Below are 8,209 nucleotides of genomic sequence, written 5' to 3'. Positions count from 1 at the left end.
ACCGTAAAAAAAGAAAGAAAGACTTTGCATTGTCAGTGCTTCAGAAAATAACCTGTAAACTGAGACCTCTTCTTCCAATCTGTAAAATCCATGACAATGCTGACCCATTTCTCAGTATTGCTCCGAGAGCAGCTTGTAAATGAGTGTAAAAGACTTCAACAACTTAGGAGTACCTTATAAAACTAAATTAATAATGACAGGGTGTCTCTGCTCCACACGGCACAGTAGTCTCTGAATGTCAAGTGTGGAGTAAAGGGGTGTTCTGAAGACCCACCTACCAGAGGCAATAAAGAGCTTTATGCAACATTGTATGTGAACATTGTGACAGTAAAGATGTAAGTTACTGTTATTATTTAGGGACATAATTGCTGGAGCAACTGTACAATGTATCTAAGCAGAATCAAAGGAATAATGCAAAAAAAAATCAAAACAGCTATTCAAAGGCAGGTGATCAAATAGCCCAGTAAGGTTGTTATCATTTATATCATTGACAATAGCATACAGACTAGTTTATGACGTAAAACAGACTCCTTTGCACTGCATAGTCAGAGAGGATGAAGAGCAACTATGCTGTAGAAGTACAGGGTCAGATTTTGCCCCACTGGGAATAGACTCTAATAGCAGATAGACTAAAGAGTTACTCAAGCAATGTCGGAAAAACCTGGAGACTAGATTATGAAAAATAAAATTTCCTCACATCTTAGTTTTCCCTAATTAGGTCTGCCAACAAGGTCTTGATTAAGATATAAAAAATTAAGATATAAAAGTAGTGAACATGACTTAGAGAGAGGAAAGTTAAGGGCAAGGTATGCAAAATCAACTAAAGGAGGAAATTATTCTCACATAAGAACATCTGGTTCATAACTGCAGCCAGGGAACTTGGGAAGAGAATGCTAAGGGGGATTAGACAACTCATCTTTGCAGAAAGGCAAGCATTTGGGACTTCCCTGGTGGTCCAATGGTTAAGACGCCACGCTTCCACTGCAGGGGGCCCAGGTTCGATCCCTGGTCAGGGAAGATCTCACACGTCACGTATTTTTTATAAAATAAAATTTTAAAAGTTTAAGACATCTCTGGGAAATACAGGTGGAGATATTAAAAAAAAAAAGAGAAGCATTTGGTCTCAAGCTGTTGGGGGTTTGCTTTGACTTTTTGCCTAAGTGACTTGGGATTCTGTTTTCTTGTTTGTGAAGTGGGAATGATGATGGTGATGATGATGATGACAACTCAAAGGGCTCTTATGAGGATTAGACAAGCTAATGCACCTAGTTGAGTGCCTTGCACATAATAGGACTCTAATATATGGTGGCTATTATTTTTGAATGCCTACTATGTGCTAGACATTTTAATATATGTTACCTGATAGTGTTCTCAACATCACTTTTAATAGGTATTATGAAAACCAGTATACCAGATTGCATACTTGGTAAATGGCAGATCTAGGTCTTAAACTCTGGAGAGCCTCACAACAAAATCTGTAATGATTCCATTATACCATGATCCTTCACAAACATGTGACAATCTGAACACATATTTCTTTGTCTTTCATTTTGTCTAGTACTAGCCTTGACTATAGCTTTTGAGCTTTCATTCATCTTTGAGAGTTTATGAAATGTCATTTGTGAACGTGTCTATAGATTTAACTCTCCCAACCACCGTTATCTACATCTGCAATTGGGATAAACCAGGACCCTGAGAAGTAAGCCAGTAAAATATTTTGCTGTTTTTTTTGTTTGCTTACAGTTTTTGGTGCCTTTGGTTGTGTTTGGTGTAACTCTGCATGAACCCAGAAAAATATTAGTTAGAGATGGGTCTTCTGTTCTGAGCTTAGAACAAGAGTTCTTAAAGTTCTCAAAGCTTCTTGCCATCAGTCTTGGCAATAAATTTTTGGATTTGACACCAAAAGCAAAGGCAAAAATAAATCAGTGGGACTACACTGAACTAAAAAGCTTCTGCACAGCAAAAGAAACCATCAAAATTAAAAGGCAACCTACGGAAGAGAAAACAGAAAAGAAGAGTGGTTGACAGGGGCTGGGCATGGGGGGAATAGGGAGAGGTTGGTAAAAAGGTGCAAGCTTTCAGCTATAACTGAATAAGGTCTGAGGATCTAATGCGTAACATGGTGACTATAGTGACAACACCTATATCAGATGGTTGAAATTTGCTAAGGGAGGAAAACTTACATGTTCTCACATACACCAAAAACTATGTGAGAAAGAAAGTAAGGAAGGGAAAGACAGAGGGAGGGAGGGAGGGAGGAAGGAAGGAAGGAAGGAAGGAAGGAAGGAAGGAGGAAGGAGGCAGGGAAGGAAGAAGGGAGGGAGGGAGGGAGGAAGGAAAGGAGAAAGAAAAGGAGGAAAGAAAGAAAGAAACAGAAAGAAAAGAAGGGAGGAAGGAAGGAAGAAGAAATGGTTCTTCTGTCCTGAGTTTAGAGCAGGAGGTTTCAAAGCGCAATCCCTAAACCAGCAGCATCAATGCCATCTGGGAACTTTTAGAAATGCAAATTATAAATTATCAGACCATAGACAGACCTAGAGAATCGGGAACTGGAGGAGGAGGGACAGGCAGCAATTCTTGTTTTAACAAGACCTCCAGGCAATTCTGTAGTGCATTACAGTTTGAAAATCACTGATGTAGAGTATAAACAGCATTTAAATTAGCTTTTGATAATAGCGCACATTTGTAACGTATTGATAACTTTTACATTCTCTTTTGCTAAACAGACTAAATGTTGGTTGTTAAAACTTAAGGTTGTCACTTAAAAATTTTTTTTCACTGACTTGGTTCTAATCAGGATATTAAATATCCTTGCTAGATCCACTTTACTATTTGAGGATCATTCTCCAGAAAAGATGTGTTTGCTGTAAACGACAACCTATTTCAGTGACTCCACCCTTCGTCAGAAGTCTTTCTGTATGTCAAATTTAAATTACTCTTTTGTCATTTTAAGTGTATTGCTACTTGATCTATCATCAAAATACATCTTAATTTTTCCAATCCATTTTTAAATGGGCAGGCTGAGGTATAGATATTGCAAGTGAAAATTTTCAAATTTTCAAATTTTGATCTAACTTTAAATATCCTGAAAAATTATCAAAATCTGTATCCCAAATAATGGTTTGATAGTTATCACCATTAGCATAGGGGGAAGTGTGGAAATGCCAAATGGTTTAGAAATTCATCCTGATATTCTTTCAAATTCCCCAGAAAGTTACTTAGCCACTGGTAACATACATTTTCTAGGGTGGTTGCTGGCTCAGAACATCCCTCTTAGATAATCATCACCCTTGTTTGTGCTTAATTACTTATGCCATAGTCACAGCCCAACCAAGTTGGATTCTTTCTCTCAGAGGTTAGGAATCTGGATTGAAAGATGTGGGCCAGTCTCTGCTAGCCACTGGAGCTGAGGGTGTGTGAATCCAGGAGCTGTGTGCTGTCTAGAGAAGAAGACAAAGCCAGTCATTACAAAGAGGCAATAGCCCAGACATGCCAAGAAATCCACGGGCTAGAGAACCTGGAGAGAAAGAGAATGAGTATGAGGGCAATTGCCGTAATTCCTACTGGTTTTCTGGTTCTTGACTCTAAACCTTCTGTATCACCTAAGGAAACTCCTCGTTTTTGGATTCTTTGAAATGCACCTTTATTCCACTGAAAAATTATCCTTTTTTTCCCCTTTAGCCAAGTTTGAATGAAATTCTGTTATTTGTAACTCAAAGTGCCTTGATGAAATTTACGGCCAATGAAAAAAAACTGTTCCTGCTCCATCTAAGTGGCAGGAAAGAAGCATGAGTGATTCAAATAAATCCTAAAGCTGAAAATTGCTATAGCAATCACTACACTATTTAATAGTGTCTGGGAAAGTTATATGTATTGTCCTGTGCTCATACAGAATCAAATCTTTTAAGTGCCCCTTACTTATAAAGAAAAGAGCAAACATCTCATTTCTATATCAGTGAAGCGTGGTTAGGAAGGAAGGTCCCTTTGTCAATCAAATCGGTTTTCTTCAGCTCCCCCAGCAAGTGTGGCGAAGGGACCATGGACTTTGACCAGAGACACAAAATTGTGAATTCCGTCTGGATCACTTACTATCTCTGCTACCTTAGATAATATTTCTCTCTTTCTAGTTTCTTATGTAAAATGAGGATGAGGATGGTAAAGTCTCCTTCGCAGGACTGGGACAGGCTTTGTTCTCCCAGCTTCTCTGGCCTTGGTGACATCATAAAGGCGGGGAAAGAGAAAAGTGTCAACATTTGCCACTGAAGAAGCCTGTTAGAATTCAACTGTGAATTTACTTTTCACTCAGTGTTATTGCCACCCCGTGGATTTCTTGGGTAATGAAGCTCAGTCTGAGCCAGTGAAAGGGGGAGATTACAGTTACTTTAGTAAATTTCTGTTGCCAGTGTGAGTGCCCTCTTCTGGGCATTGAAGGAAATACCACACTCATCATTCCACTTGTAGAGTTGTGGAGTTTGTAGGTTTGCAGTTGAAGGTAGTGCTGCAGCATGAATGAGATCGTGCATTAACCTGCCCTCCTCCATGGACACACACCCCTCCCCCAATTTTCAAATACTAAAGCTGAATCCCAAATAATTTGAATTTCAAGGCTGGGCAGTGGTAAAGCTAGGAAGAGAATTTTGGGTCTTCACTTCCAACTGACCGTTCTTCCCACTTACACAGCTGGATAACAGAGCCTTGTTTTTACAATTAGCTGTTGGTCTTTTTTTCATTATTTACTTATTTTATAGGCAGGCTTTACTTGATCAATTAATTAGTTTGCTTTATAGCACTGTATATACATGTGTTCTTCCTCTCTTCCTGGGTGCTGCCGATTTTCCTCCTTTAGAAGCATTTTCTTGTCATTCTTTTCTGTGGAAGTATCTGGTGATAGTTTAAGAGCCTATCTGTATTCGCTGTAGAATTTCCATCTTTGTGTTTCCTCCTACTTCCTGAAAAATCCCTCCACTTCTCTGATACTATGGAAATCCTATTTCTTCCGGGCACAACTCAAGTCCCACCTGCCTCTTCTGAGTCTTGCAGGCCACAGTGGTCCATGCTACATCTTTTGGGGCTCATATCTCTGACTTATATGTTATTTTAACATGTGCATTATTATTTCTTTAGCTCGACTATGATCTCTTTGAAAGCAAAGATGTCTTCATTGTATTACTCAGGGCACCTGAATTCCCAACGGATACGTAATACATATTTCTTGATCCATCCTAGGGGTCCCTGCTTCCATTTCCCTTTTCTATCATGTTTCCATATTTCCAAACACAGGAAAACGACAACCAAAAAACTACATAGTAGCAGATTATTGCCTTTTGTTTCCGCTGGGTTTTACTTGTGGCAACCAGGTTCCTCATTTGTACTTTCATGGTGTGTGTGTGGGTGTGTGTGTGTGTGTGTGTACGTGATTTCTCCCATAACTTCCAGTGCCGAGCAATTCATCTATGGGTATTCTCTGGCATCTGTGTTCAAGTTACTTTCTTCCACAGAGGTTCTCTTTTTTGTTTATTAGAGGCAACTGATGTTATCGCTTTAAAACATATTCTTGGTTTGAGGTTTTGAGGACTAAATGTAGCAAATGTGTTTGAAAGCTGGCTTATGGTTATGAATTCTCAGTGGAGATTATTTTCCCTCTCTCCCCTCATTTCCAAGGTTGAAACCTATAATAAATCATTCCTTTTTCTGAGGAGGGGAGTTTTTTTGTTTTTGTTTTGTTTGCTTGTTTTTTAATTTGTTTGTTTTTTGCAGTTCACCCTCATAATGAGAGTGTAGGCTTCTTGTATTTCAGATGCATGTATGTGTGGAGGGGTTGGTTTCCATTAACTCATCTCCAACTTGACTCCTGATTTTTCACTAGTGAACTTAAGTGAGTACTTGCTTTTGTGTCGGTCCTTTTCTCTCATGGGCTATAAAATGGAAGCTCAAGTTTCTCCTGGTTGGACAGATCCCCTTAGGGCAGACACCAATTTCAGGCTTTACTTCTCTCCATGGAGTATTGCTTTCACTTTATTTGGTTAAACCTCTGAGCATATCCTTTGATTTTTTGCTAGCTCAGCAATGCACTGAAAAAGATTTTTTCCTGTCCTATCTAGAATTCTTAGTTCTTTGAACTGGGATGGCTGTTCTTGATGGGCCCCATGGCCACTCACTTAATCTCTTAGATACATTTTGGGATTAATTTGTAAATTTCAAGGAAAAATTCTGGTATGATTTTGGATTGAGATTTCACCAAATTTATAGAAGAATTCAGGAAGACAATATCTTTACAATATTTATTCTTCTCATTTTTAAACATGGTTTATCAGTCCATTTATTATATCTTCATTATGTCCTTCAGTAACATTTATGTTTTTCTTTTAAAGATCTTACACTGAGGTTTTGTAAACAGTTTTTTAAACTTGCATTTTCTATTGGTCACTGCTGTATAAGAAGGTAAGATTTACATAGTACTTACCATGTGCAGGGCGTTATTTTAAATCCTTTAGTAATATTTTATCTGGTGAACTTGTTTATTAACTCGACTGGTCTGTCACTTAACTGCTCTTGAAGTTTCAATAAAAGCAATCATATCACCTATAGTTATTGATCCTTTCCTTGCTTTCTTTTCAGTATCTGTGCTTTTCATTTGTTTGTTTTTTCTTATCGCTGTCCTATTTGGACCCTCTCTGTAACAAAATTGTTCTTTCCCTGTGTGTTTTGTTAGTCTTGATTGCAGGTTTATCTTTGCATTGGCGAATTCCTCTTTCCCTGTCTGTGGACACTTTTTAAATTTATTCCTGAGTGCCTCCACTGTTGCAGTGGAGAGGGGTGGAATCTGCTAGCACAGAACCTTCCAGCTGTCTCTATTAGGATTTTTCCATTCATTTTGGGTGTTGCCAGCCACCTGGAAGGCTGTATTGCCTCTGTGACCCAGTTATTCATACTGACTTCTTCAGTCTGAAAGCAGATGCCAAACCGTTTACTGCTTGGCTGTGTGTGTGTGTGGGTATGTGGGTGTGTGAATGTTTTTGTTTGTGTAGGGAGGGATGGAAGCAGGACCAACCTGCTTGACTGTTCTACATTCCATCTCTAAGCAGTCACCCTAATCCTTGGCTCCATATTCCTTGTTATTTTCATTGATTATGAGTTAGAAGAGTCTTCAGAACTAATCTCACCATATCAGCCATTATATCTAGTGTCTACCTTTCAGCCAATTTTCCTTCCTCAATTCAATCCTGTCAGATTTCTATCTTTTAGACGTATCTAAACATTTCTGTTTTCCTAATGACATTCTTTTTCTCCAGTATGGCTAAGGATTTATTCCTTATTTTTAAACTCATTTTCAAAAATGTTGGGAGGTCAGGTTTGTTGCATTCGCACATTCTGTTAGTAATGCCCACTAATTAATTGTTTTCTGTATTTCAAGCTATTTCTTATTGGCTCGACTGCTAGTAAAACATGTATTAACAATACCAGTAATGGAAGAATATTTGTATTCAGCAACTTCTGATCAATAGATCAGTGAAGCACTGAACTGAGTAAACATGAATAATTATCATAGGCTACCCTGTATAAACTGACATCGTTTTGCATTTTCCAAAAAGTTTATAAATTATATCACCAAATTCTCTCCACAAGTCTGAGATAATCATTATAATTTCAAGTTGAGAAAACTATGTCCAAGGATTAACTGAGATTCACACCATTAGCGTGAAGCAGAGAAAGGTTCAATGCCCAGGGAGGGATAGCTGTTAAAGGTACAAGATCTACACTGGGTGCAAATTTCACCTCAATTACCTACTAGTTGTGTCACGTTTGAAAAATTTTTACTTTTCCCATCTTTTAGTTTCTCATCTGCAAGTGTTATCAATTACAGTACTGCTCTCAAAATACTATAGTGAGGATTACATTTAAAGAGCTTAGAACTGCCCCAGTCACATAATATGCACTCAATAAATAATAATTGTTATTATTGCTACTATTTTGAACTCGTGTCCAGCATCTTTTACTACAGTATATCATTATATGTAAGACCAATTTTTAAAAAGTCCTACTGAATTTAGGGGTAAGTTCAGAAAAAAAGAAGAGAACTCTCCAAAAATGCAAACACACACACACACACACACACACACACACACACACACATGCTCATACATATATATAAGTATTGTCTAACCATTTGCAGTGGTAACTCCACATGATGCTTTCTAGGTTCTAGAGAATA

General features: G+C 38.1%; 1 non-coding gene across 1 annotated transcript; it reads left to right on the top strand.

Moving 5' to 3' along the window:
- Nucleotides 1-944: 944 nt before the first annotated feature.
- On the top strand, nucleotides 945-1,017 carry TRNAW-CCA (transfer RNA tryptophan (anticodon CCA)). Its single transcript has one exon. It is a non-coding gene; the product is annotated as a tRNA-Trp (tRNA).
- The last annotated feature ends 7,192 nt before the right edge of the window (nucleotides 1,018-8,209 follow it).

This window comes from Globicephala melas, chromosome 10, assembly GCF_963455315.2.
Source record: "Globicephala melas chromosome 10, mGloMel1.2, whole genome shotgun sequence".
In the NCBI taxonomy this organism is placed as follows: Eukaryota; Metazoa; Chordata; class Mammalia; order Artiodactyla; family Delphinidae; genus Globicephala; species Globicephala melas.
This window is presented reverse-complemented; position numbering and strand designations above follow the sequence as displayed.